We start from the raw sequence: 13,441 nt of genomic DNA on the forward strand, positions 1-13,441 counted from the left end.
TAATAATAATAATAATAATAATAAAGACTCGAGATCCAAAACAAAAGAAAAGAATGAATTTCCAACAAGTCCTTCACAACTCATCAACAGACATGGGAGCAACATGCACTTCCCTAGATATTCTCATATAGGTCAATTTTCCCCAGTATAGACAGGTTGTAGTTCATGTTGGTTTATTGTTTTACCAGGTGTGCCAATTTCCCTCATGTCTGACCTCAGAGCCTACCTTCCAAAGAACCTGCAATCTTATTTTCATGTATTTTTTATTTATACTTCTTTTTTTCAGAACATGTCTGAATATTATTTTTTCTTTTGTTAATAGTTATGTAAATTTTTATGTATTTAATTTTTTTAAAAAAAAATTAAAACTATTTATTTAAATTTTACAACCCAGGAACAGTTTCTACTTCTTCCTCTCCTCCCAGGCCCTCTTCCCAGACCGCTCTCTGTCCCTACCACCCATCCATCCACTCTCCCTCAATTTCTGTTCCAGGAAGGACAGGTCTCCGATGAATATTAACAAAACATGGCATACTAATTTTCAGTAAGACTAAGCACCTACACATGTATTTAGGCTGGGCAAAGCAACACAGCATGAGGAGTAGGGACCAAAAAGCCAATAAAAGAGTCATAGACATCCCCTGCTTCCACTTTTGGGAGTCCTACAAGAGGACCATGCTATACACCTATAACATTCATGCTGAGGGCCTAGGTCAGTCCCATGCAGGCTCCTTGGCTACTGGTTCAGTCTCTGTAAGTCTCTATAAGCCCTGGTTAGTTGATTCTGTGGGTTTTGTTGTGGTGTCCTTAACCCCTCTGGTGCTTACAATCCTTTCTCCCCCTTTTCTTAAAGATTTCCCAAGTTCCTTCTAATGTTTAGCTGTGGGTCTGTATCTGTTTCCACCAGTTGCTGGATGAAGCCTCTCTGATGACAAATGGGTGAGGCACCAGTCTATAAGTATAACATCATAACATTGACATCACCTGCCGCCAGTTTTATGTTTGGTTCTATCCTAGGAGTTTGGGTCACCCAAACTGTGGGTCCTAGTACTCCAGATAGGGTCAGGGGTCATCTTATTCTCTGTGCAAGGGTTTTAGGCTAGATCCTTCATTGGTTGGCCACTCTCTCAATCTATACTTCTCGACAACAATTATTCTTTGATGTTTGTGGTTTAGAAGTCAACTATTCATGGTTTGGTGATCCAGAATACATCTTGCTCTTGCAGAGAAGCTGGGTTTCATTCCCAGCACCCACATGACAGATCACAACAGTCCATGACTCCAATCCCATGGAATATTGCACCATATTCTAAACTACACCACACCAGAAATGCACATAGTACACATACATACATGAAAGCAAAACACATAAAAATAAATAAGAAATAGTCAAAAATTAGCAGTATCTGATAAGCTGTATTTTAATAATCCCATCGTTTCTGATCATGTCATGTGACATCTAAATACTCACATAAATGTGAAAAACGTAGCATTTCCAAATCTGACATGATATTTTCACAGAGTTGGTCATTAACCATCAGTATATGAGAAAGACAGATTCTAATCACACCCTAAATTCTGTGTTCTGTACAACACGAGCGAACTATAAGTGTGTCCCACTGTCACCACTCTCTTGGGCATCTTACACAACTGTTCAGAATAAGTTTGGGGCTCCAGTCTTCCTTTAGGATGATGGTCTAGCTAAAAACGAATGTCTGTTAATTTTGTCTATACAACATACCAGGAAATGACAATCAGACCTTTATAAAAGATCATAATAATCACAACAACCTCTATACCCCAAATATTGAATTAATCTAGTACTACAATATTCTGGATTGAAACAATGGACAGCAATTGGATTCAAGACTGTGTCCTAAGAATGTCAGGAGATACTGTACCTACAGAATGGATCTGATGTGAAGGGGTCATATTGAATATAAAATACTGTATACAGTCTATGCTTTAGAGTGCTCTGACTTCACACAAATAAATTGGTTATTGATAAACTAGAGTACTGCCTGGATGAGAATCCTTGATATGGTGTCTGATGAGCAGAAAAGGTGAGGGTGCTGAGAAGCATGCACTCAGAGCCACATTGGCATTGACCAGCCATGTATCTGTTCTATCCTGGAAAGAAAAATATACCATTAAGGTGAGTGAGGACACATAAAAAAACACAAAGCTGCTCACTAGGGCAAGATTTCTTTGTGTGGCTTTGGTCTCAGGAAATGATTTAGTAGATATGGATTTGTGGATATGCTGGACCCTCTGTTTATGTTTGAACAAGATTAACCTCATGAAGCCACTGGCTCACACCATGAGTCCCAAACAGATAACATCATTGGAAGCCAATAGGATTGCATATACTTTGAGAGATTGTTTGGAAGATTTTACTACTATACAATACACAAATTGTCCAAATTCAGTAAGATTTCCTTTATCCCTCATGTCAGTCACTGCACTTAAGAGAAAGATATGTGTAAGTATATACAGGGCCCAGCACAGGCCTAGGAAAGGACCAATTACCCTAGGGGCTTTGACCTTGAGCTGTGCCCATTTGGAATTACTGGGGCTGATGATGATGGCCTGAAAGACACTCAACAGGGATGTGGAACCAAGGGATACTCCTCTGGCAACTCGATGAAAATAAAAGACAAGTTTACATGAATTATTATCTAAAGAATATGTCTGATCAAAAGCAGCCATTATCTGAGGGATTCCTTTGCAGAGAAGAACCATGATGTTAGCACAGGTCAGGTGTTTGATAATCAGGTCTGTTGGTCTCACTCTGATCCCACAGTTAGAAAAAAATGAGATAGAAAAGCAAAGCTAAGTTACTGAACATGCCCATTGCAGTCTGGGATAGGAAGAAGATCCCCATGGCTAGGTCTCTGGATGCCATTGTGTCATTTTATAGGAATGACACTCAGTATCCAATCCAGAGAACTTTAGGATAGAAATGTAGGACTATTTTCTTCATTGTACATGAAATCCATGCTAGCCAAATAACCACTACTTTACATTCAGATATTAAGATAAAATATATTTAAAAGATTTTTTGTTGTTATTGTTGTTGGTGGTGGGTTTTTGTTTATTTGTTTGTTTGTTTGTTTTCCAAGACAGTGTTCTCTGTGTAGTTTTGGTGTCTGTCTTGGATCTCGCTCTGTAGACCAGGCTGGCCTTGAACTCACAGAGATCCTCCTGGCTCTACCTCCCAAGTGCTGGTATTAAAGGTGTGCACCACCTCTGCCCTACTGTTTAAGAGTTTTTAAAAACTTTAACTATGTATATGCTTTTGTGTCTTGGTGTGAGAATATTCACTTTAGTGCAAGTGCCTTTGGACCCAGTCAGGGTTACAGTCAGTGGTGAGCTACCAGATGTGTATGCTGAGACTAAACTTGAGTCTTCAGTAAGGACAGTATGACTTCCTAACCCAGAAAGTCTTCTTGAGAGCCCCCAAGTTTCTAGGTGCTAGAGCAGTTATGGGCACTGGTTGCTCTACCAAAGGATCTGGGTTCAATTCCCAGCACACACATGGCAACTCACAACTGTCTGTAGCTCCAGATCTAGGGATTCCACACCCTCACACAGATGTAAGTGCAGGCTCAAAGTATTTCCAATTGTTCCTACAAATAGACACCAGTCACAGGACTGTAGTTAAAGGCAAAGTTAGTACTTCACCTGTTGGTTTTCAGCACTTTCCACACGGCTCTATAGATGATGCGTGTTTTCCAGCTCACAGCAGCCTTGTGTGGGGGCTTCTAATGATGAGACAGACTGTTATAGGATGAGCTTTGTGACACGGCAGATTCTCTGGATTTTACCACTGGCAAACGGCAGACGTACCACAACCAACACCATTTTTGAAAGAAATTAATGTCCTCTAGGCTGTATGGTTCAAAACTGTTCTCTTCAGGGGCTCCTCGTCATAATTTCAAAATGAATGTCATTTACACTGCCATTCTTGGATCTATTTTACCAACTCTATATTTTTGAAATATGCCATTAATTCCTAGCATATGCCATTGGCATACATCTGGTATTCAACATAAATATCAAAAGGTGATGACAATGCTAATCACACATGAAACAGATCAATTTTATACAAACATTGAACTTAATAATTTGCAAAGGTTGATTCAGTGATGGAATGACATCCATGAGAACTTTCCCATTTACTATATTACAGTATGATTAACACCAGAATACAGTCCCTATTCTACCATAGTTGTGTAAACATATGCAAAACAAAATTTTATGCATGCCTACATGAATAGTGTGTAATATTTTCTTTGAGACAGGAAAACATAAGTGATATATGTATACATTGGTCCAATGGAAAATCTGGAGATCAAGGACATGTCTGCAAGGTAGAAACCATAGCAGTGGAGATATAAATATTTAGTCCTGCCCAAGTGATGCTAAAATATACAAGTCATAGAAACCTCATTGATTGACATTTGAATCACATGTATCTGATTTTGTCCACACTCTTATGCACACAAATATAGCATGAAATCACTATTACTGCTCTTGCCCCCTGAGGAGGAAAAATTACCTTTTGTCACTGTGCCACTTGACACCTGTGTTTCCGAAAGAAAACTGCCACCTGCTTCTATGACTCTGTGTCAAAGAGGCAGCTTTCAAGGAAAGCAATGATTCTCATATCTTTAGGTTCTGCTCTCTGGCATTTGTGATCATAACAGGCATTACATTTCACTGAGTAGGCCTAGTATTTGTCCAAAGAAAACATGTGTGTGTGTGTGTGTGTGTGTGTTTGTGTGTGTGTGTGTGTGTGTGTGTGTGTTGAGGAGGGGGGTCTGTCTGTCTGTATCCCTTGAATACTGTGATAAAGCGTTTTAGATGCAAAGACCTCCACCCTGCCTCCTGTGACAGCAAATCCCCCTTGCCAAAGATTTTTAGGGAGAGGAGACTAAGCACACAGGCCTCTCTGGCAGATTCCCTCCACCCGTGGAGTGTTCAGGACTCAGATGATCCACCACAGCTCTGCAAGTATCGATACAGTGCAGCATTCTGTCCCTGAAAGAGAAAGACAAGCTCAGAGAGCTGCACTTCCACAGCTGGCAGCAGGATGTCTAGCTTCTGCTAGGAAAGAAATCAAGACTCACCTATGAAAGCAAATGTCTCTGTGATAGCAGATGCTCCACAGGACCTCAGTGGTCAGAGGGACAAAAAGCCTGTCTCCATAAAGTCAAGGACACAGGGGGGCCTGTTCATATGCTGATACTTCATCTTCACTGAGGTCAAGAGGATGTCACAGGAGGCAGCCATGACACTGTCTGCTGAGGGAGTTGACTTCACCGCTGAAAGACACAGGAAAGTTTTCACTGTGAAGTGAACAGCAGAGGGACACACTAAAGATCTGGAGGAGATGTTCCTCTCCTGGGATAGTGGATCACAGAGGGAGTCCAGAATGTCATAGCAGTGGGATAGGTTCTAAGGAAGAGCAGGTGAGGATGGAAAAGAAAGTTGGAGCAGGAATTGAACTTTCTTGAGTTAGTCTTCCCCACACTTACTGAATATAAAAACAGCAAATTACCAGGACACATGCAAATACAGAACACTGACCCCAAACTTTTAGACCAGGAAGCCAAACTACCCTTCTGAAGCCTTGGTAAATAGGGTAAGGACTTTTCCATAGTGATATTTTTCTTATTTTCTGACACAATTTGTGGCAATATAATTACTCATATTTAGGACTACCCAAGGAAAGGTAATCATGCAATAATGAATAATAAATAGTTAAGTCTCCATAGGTTACCTTGCTTGCAGTTAGCATGTCTGCTACACTCATGTGTCCACCACCCTCATTCAGGCACAATATAGCCATTCTTTTGTCGTTGTGAGGATTTCTGACTCCTCTGCATTCCTCAAGTATGTGACTCAGGTGTGAATCTTGCTAAAAGTTAATGGCATTAGATAAATTTGGAATGTCCTCAACATGAGCTCATGTATTTGAGACCTGGCCCAAAGAATTAAGTTCCAACTTCTGTACATCACAAACTTACAACCCCCACTTAGGGATTTGGACTTGTGACAAACAGCTGACTTGCAACCAGTCACAGAAACAGAGTTTCAGTTACTCACAGGCAGTCAAGAGTAGTTCACAAACCCATCACATATAGTAACTAACTGCTGCGACACAACCAATGGCTTTCTCTGAACCCCTCCTTTGCATAGCTTCCCAGTGTCTGTATGTGAATGTTTTTGTCCTGCGTTTACAAACAGACATCTTCCTCAAAGCTCCTCTAGTTCTGGGAACAGCACAAGTTACAAATGCTTCTTTGCTCAGTACAACTCTGGGTTTAATAGGTTCCATAACTTTCTTTTAACAATAATTCAAAATTGACAACCAGCCTTTCAGTATTCACAAACAAATACCAAAAGAGACATAGAAAGAGAAATGGAGAAAGAATAGATGACAATGTTGTTCAAAAATTAGACACATCATGGAGCTGGAGCATTTGTTGCTCTCACAGAAGACCAAGATTTGGATCACAGCATCCACATGGTGGCTCACAATCATCCATTATTCAAATTTCATGGAATCTGGTGGCTTCTTCAAAATTCCATGAACACCAGGCATGTACATGGTGCACACATACACATGCAGACACAATATACTCAGATTCAATTCCCAGAACCCACATGAAATCTCTTGATTGTCTGTAACTCGAATTCCAAGAGACCTGATTTCCTCTTCTGACCCTTGTAGGCACACACGGAACACACACACACACACACACACACACACACACACACACACACACACACACACACACACACACACACACACACACACACACACATACCATTCACACATATCAAATAAAATAAAGAACACATGTCACAAACTTATGTGTTACAAGCATGCTGACAGTGGGTAATTCATGCATATATATGTATGAATTTCCATAAAATCTATATATATGTATATATATGGAAAAGGTTTGTTTCAGTTTTTTAATATTTTATTCATTTTAAATATCTCCCCTCCCTCCCCTCCTATAGCTCTTCTCTTCTCCCTCCCCCAGATCCACCCCTATCCAGTCCTCCAAAAAGGTAAGGCCTCCCATGGGGAGTCAACAAAGCCTGGTAACATTAAGTTAAGGCAGGACCAAGCTCCTCCCCCTGCATCAAGGCTGAGCAAAGTATCCCATCATAGGGAATGGGCTCCAAAAAGCCAGTTCATGTACCAGAGATATATCCTAGTCCAGACAGTGAGTAATTTATAAAGCACCCAATGGTATATCAGTCACAACACTATCTACCAAACAAGCTTAAGGTTAATGTACTAAAGCATTCAATCTGTTTCTGGTAATTTTTTTGTTGTCATTCAAATGTGACATTTTGTGTTCAATTCTTATTGGTAGGAGAAGCAAAAGGGCTCCACAGTCCTCTGTATAAGTAATGGCAGATGGTGAGGCTGTGAGTGTGACTCTGCCTTCTTGTAGTTATTTACCTCAAATTTTAACTGATATTTTCTCCAGAGGTACCTTACAAAATGGATAAAACATGAAGTAACATCAGTCGTAAAATAACTGTTCAGTTGGCATCAGAAGTTGTAACTATCAGTTAATTTTTTTCATTATCTTCCTCTCGCATTTGGTAGACACCTAACATTGACAGTACATACACAGGGAGGTGAGATCAATATACATATTGGTTTTTCTATGCAAGGTTATTCCATGCAGTCCTGGCTGTGCTGGAACACTATCTGTAGACAGTCTGGCCTCAAACTCAGAGATACACCTGCCTTCTCCTCCCAAGTACTGGGATTAAAGGTATGTGCTGTAGTGCCTAGCTTTGATGCAACTTTAAAATGATTTATGATGCTGGATAAGAAAATGTTAAATTTTATTCTATTAATAATTAGAGCTCATTATCTTTTTGCCCACAGGGTGTTCTTTTGGATTTTTTTCAACATTTTAAAGGTTGTTCCCAGCTGCTTCTGCAATTTTTAGTAGAGTGTTATAATTCTGAATTGGTTGTTGTCAATCATTTGTACAATATGTGTTTTGCAAACATGATCTCACTTACTTGTATATGTACTGTCAACACTTCTAAATGTGAAACAATAATCAGTAGCCAGGAAGTGTGGGCTCAACAGAGCTGAGCTGCCTCCTCCATACCTGAATACAAGCTGCACTATTACTAGGCATGCTAACTGAAAATGCTATTTGGTAAGTTTTTACTTATAGTTTATGAACATAAAATGTCTGGTCTAGACAAGGATTAGATCACCAAAACCAGTAAAAAAAAAAAAAAAAAGTGGGTGTGTTTTACTGGGAATGATATAAGCATACCTCTATACTTAGAATATTACCCCTGAGAACAACTGTGTTGTAGAGCAATTTCCTCCAAATTAAAACATTCCCTCCAGGAAGAGGGGCATTTCAGACTCACAAAGTAAACACATTTTAGAAATATAGGAAAACTCAAACATACAAGATTTATGAGGGCCCCTCCACAGCTTATAGAAGCAGCATTTAAAAAAATCTACTAAGGGGGGATATTCTGACCTACTGAACTACCTAGAAGAGATTCTCAGAACTGTTGCCCTAACTCATGCAGAGATACAGAGATGCAGATTCCTTGAGTCATCACATCCCTGTGAGGATGGACTTTTCAATGAGACAGCTGCATGTGAGTCATGCCCACTCTTGTAAGAAATTCTGCAGCCATACTCTGGTAAGGAAGTCCAATAAGAGTTTAATGGTTTACCATCTGGGACTTGGGTGTTATGGTTGCTTTGGTCTGTTTTTGGTTCCCTAATGAGTAGACTCATGTGCATCATATCATCCCCAGGAAATCTCTCACTAGAAAATGATACCCAGCAAACTGATTCCTACAATCTGTAGGGCTTCCTCATCTCTCTGTTTGGTCTTCACTCCCATAGCTTTTAAACCTTTCAATGTCTTTGACTGAAGAAGCTGGATTGCCCAGTCTTCCCTCTGAATATTTTATGAGGCAGATATTTGTCTAAAAATTAAATGCCCAGTTCCCATGTCTGAAGTTCCCTGGCATCTGAGTGTCAGTTGTTCCTACACTTTTCATTCTGTTCTATTTTGTTCTGTGCCTGTTGTGCTAACAAGCATCAGTATCTATGATCTATGAATTCCCTGTCACCAACAGAAGAGTGAGAGCTTTGACTTCTGGAAGAACCTTAAAACTACCATCACTCTTTATGTTGACTTTTGTGTGAGATTATTCCTAGGAAGAAATACCGAATTCACATCTACTCACCCCAGAAAGGGAACTCATGACAAGCCAAAGCAACAATTCTCCCAAAGCCCAATTGTATGAACCATTAAATTTTAGTTGGGGCTACTTAGGGGGGTATCCGTGAGCAGGTACTGAGAGCAGCAGCTGCCACATTGAAAAGCCCACCTCAACACATTGGTGACAATGTACAGGAGCTGCATCCCTGGAGGTATCTACATGACTTGCAGGCAGCTCAACTGGTCAGAGATCTCCTCTTGGCAGCTGGACTGGGCAGTCTTCTTCTCTAGTGTTGCTGCCACAGAGGTCCTTGTACTCACAGAGAGGCACAAAGAGAACCAGGAATGTTAATCACCCTGTGGTGTCTTCTCAATGGAGAAGATCAAATCAAATGCCACCATCCCATCCAGAAACCTAAAAGTGGAGGTTCTTAACAACCTGGTGACCTTTCTGATATCTGTGGCGGCAGGCGTCATGCCAACTCTCCAGAGCAATTATGTCAGACTCTTCCCTCTCTAAACCATTGTCCATCCTTGTAATGGACCAGCTTCAGCAGTTTCGGGAATCTGAAGGACAGGATACCTGGAAGGCGTTGTAAGAACTCAGACACAGTGCAAGCTGACAGGTCATTTCAGGCTTCCACAGTTGCTAATTAGCTTCTGCTTTTGCCTTTGTAACCTCAGTCTTTTATTTTCATGAGCAAGGGGAAACAGAAAGAAAAGGGGAAATCACCCAATACAGAGTGTTCACATGATCCAAAAGTTGTTCTTAGAAAATCACCAATATATTCTTCATCATTTTTAATTAATCACAGAAACTATCCCAGGCTTAACACCAAAGCAAGCATAATCTATTTTTGTTATTAATGATTATACAATCTTCTGAGCACTTAACCCAGAGTCTAGCAACGTGCAATTTTGCAAAAGAAGGTAAAAATAAGAACAGTGGTTAATACACCAGACAGTCATTTCCTTCTCACACAGCCTGCTCCAAATTCAAGACCTCTGCAGCTGCTTAAGTTCCTTCTCAGCCCTCTGCAAACACCAAGCCCCAAGAATGGTGGGCCACAATGACTTCAGACAAGAGATCTGTCCCTGCAAGTCAGGAACTTTTGTCCTTCTTATCCCAACACTTCCAAGGAAGACCTGATCCAGTTTTCAGAGCTTCTATGAACAGAAGCTCACCTTTCCTGGCAGCTCTTTTCAATCTAGGAACCCAATAAACTTGCAGCAATCACTCCAACCACTGCCACATTGTCTCCACACTCCTTCAGGAGGAATCAAAATATCTGGATTAAAGTTGCCATCTCCCTTTCTTGGTGGAGGCCAACATTTCCCTCCCATTCTAGGTTGCCACACTACTTGTTTATCATCCCATTTGTTTGATACTCCATCCACAGTTTTCAGCCAATACCCCTTAGGGTCTCAAGTTTTACACAATGCCCTTGGAATATCCTCAGAAACTGCATTATTCATCATGGCCAATGTGAGTCCAGTGTGTTAATGCACATCATACCATGTGCTATAGTTGACCACACATTTGGTACATTTTATCCAAGCCTGAAAAGCTTCCCCAGGCTGCAGGTTCTTTTCCATGACATGCATAACTGCCTTAACCCCAGCCTGGGTGATCATCTCTGTATAATTTCCTGTGAAATTTACTTCACTCCTTTCCTGTATCACAGAAATCACTATTGATCTGGGAACACAGAACATGAAGATCAGATAGAAGAAAAACATTAGCATTACAAGAAGTAATTATATGGAGGAGAACATGATATGTGCATGCCTTGGAACATGTAGGCATTTCTGCCTTGGTCCTCTGGAGGCATGCTAAGCAGAAGATCCCGATGGGAACGTAGGGAGGGTTGATGGTCCACAATCTCAGGCCCCTCATCTCCAACCTCTGCTGGTAGCACATCAGGCATTTTGTATGCTCTCCCCAGCACATCCTCAGGGGAGATGTCATAGTACTTGATGACCTGCTGACCTCTATGCTATCAGTCAGAGACTACACTAGATTCCAGGTCCTTTAGCTATAGAATCCACTCTCATGGTCACATGTACTTTGTAAAAGAGTCCATATGTAGTCACACCTTATGTTTTATTGTTGCTCTGGAAATAGACGAATTTTTCCTGGAATCCTTTTCCCAAATTGTACTGTGTTTTACACAGGTTGACAATGAACTGTCTTGCATTAGACTTCCCAAAGTCTGATCCAGGTCGACAAAGTCAATCTGTACCGGGTTTTCATTTTTATCTCTTCTTGCAGTTTGCTCTTATGCATGACACCTGTAGGGATATGCTCACTTTCTTATTCCCCTCTCCAAGGCAGGGAGGCAGAACTGCAGCCTTGCATAAGTACCTATGCCATCATATTTGCCCACTAGCTCTGTTTTAGCTGGCATCTGCCCATGTAACTGCTAGAAAAGTTCATCTTCTCTCCTCTCTTGTGAGATATGCTTATTAGTGTACACAGATAGGAATAAAGATCATGTCCTCCCACCACTATCATTTTTTCTAACTGTACAGGGAATCTAACTGCCTTCCAAATACTTACCCTTCCCCTCCTGAATAGGTCCAGTTCACACCTCTCATTTATAAAGGCTTCTTTTTGAAGCTAATCAAGATTAACTTGAAGAATACAAATGAACAAAATGCAGAGAGTGACTGCCTGCGGAGTGCTCATATACATCACACTCTCTCCCCTCAAAGCTCAGGGAATTTCATGACACATGAAAGGCAAAGGTTGTAAAAGACCGAGGTCAGAGACGACTACTGGGAAACAGTATCTTCTGGACACAAGAGGCAGGTACATTCCTGACCTCTCAACAGCTGCATTGGTCTGCACAAGACCCACATGAGTTCAGTCTAGTTAAAGTTTCAGCATGGATATTGGGTTGGGATCACAAGACCCCACCTCTATCTGAGAAGCTTCAGGCGATTTGACTGGGAAGAGCAAGTGAGCTTTCTTCAGGCGTTGAGTCCTGTATAGACTGCCCTTTGTATGGCTGGCAATTCTACAGCCCTACACTCATGAGCAAAATAACTTCCTACTCAGATGGGAGAGGGACAGCTAGAAAACTCCTGTCTCCTTGGCCTTCCTAACTTCACTTTGCTCACCAGACACACAGACCTGATTCTCAACCAGGTGGTTTCAGCCAATTCCTTTGTAGTGTTTTCCAGAGAAGTCCCTCAGATAACTAGAAGCCTTTCATTTGAACTGTGTCCTGGACAGGGCTGGATATAAAGTTCTCTACTCTTTTCATTGAGTAGCCAGAGGGGTTTTTTGCAGCACTACATGTCCTTGGTAGCTTCCAGGCCACCCAAAGAGAATTCCTCTAAATGGCATTCTTCTGATGGTCCTGATGAGACGGTGCCTCCCACTGTCTGCTCAGTGGGATTCAACATCTTTTGATAAACAGGCAAATAAATTTTTTTTAAAAAATGAGTATTTAAACGTTACCAATGACTAGTGCTTGAAGAGTCCCTCTGCCTACCCATGATTCCTATTCAGTAAAACAAAGTGACTCCAGGCAACTGACTTGTAACAGGCAGACTCCCTAACTCCAGAGTAGCCTTCAGGACACAGCCCTATCAATTTTCTTATAGGCATGGGACTTTGAGAATTTCCTGAGCAGGAATCCTTGACTCCAGGTGGGTCTGAGGGCTGTGAGGCATGAAGACAAGTACTTTTATCCTCTCCAAGATGACCCTTGTGTCTGAAAGGACCATCTATCTCACTGCTCATAGTGGTATTTACACCCTACCTGAAGGAGTGGCTGTGTGCCTCCCACTCCAGAGGTCTTATGCAGGCCAAATCTTATGAGGTATTTTCTCTATTGAGGTACATCTCTTTCCAAATGACTCTAGCTTGTGTCAGTTTGACATGAAAATTGCTGGTGAAATATTGTACTGATTTAAAAAAGCAGAGTAATTAGGCTTTCCATTTCATCATATTATTTATTTATTTATTTATTTATTTATTTATTTATTTACTTACTTACTTACTTACTTACTTACTTATTTATTTATCCATTTACTCCAGAAACTAGGATTCATTTATCCCAGGCTGGACTCAAACTTACTTTGCTACTGAAGAAGACCTTGAACTTCCAGATCCCCTTGCCTCAATGCCCTGAGTGTTGTGATTAGAGCTGCTGTAGAACTTGAGCCTTTTTTCTAGTGTCTCAGAT

General features: G+C 40.9%; 1 pseudogene; it reads right to left on the bottom strand.

Annotated features, from left to right (window-relative positions):
- Positions 1-1,998: 1,998 nt before the first annotated feature.
- LOC118596876 lies at positions 1,999-2,905 on the bottom strand (annotated as a pseudogene).
- Between the last annotated feature and the right edge of the window lie 10,536 nt (positions 2,906-13,441).

This window comes from Onychomys torridus, chromosome 1 (genome assembly GCF_903995425.1).
Source record: "Onychomys torridus chromosome 1, mOncTor1.1, whole genome shotgun sequence".
NCBI classification, from domain to species: Eukaryota; Metazoa; Chordata; class Mammalia; order Rodentia; family Cricetidae; genus Onychomys; species Onychomys torridus.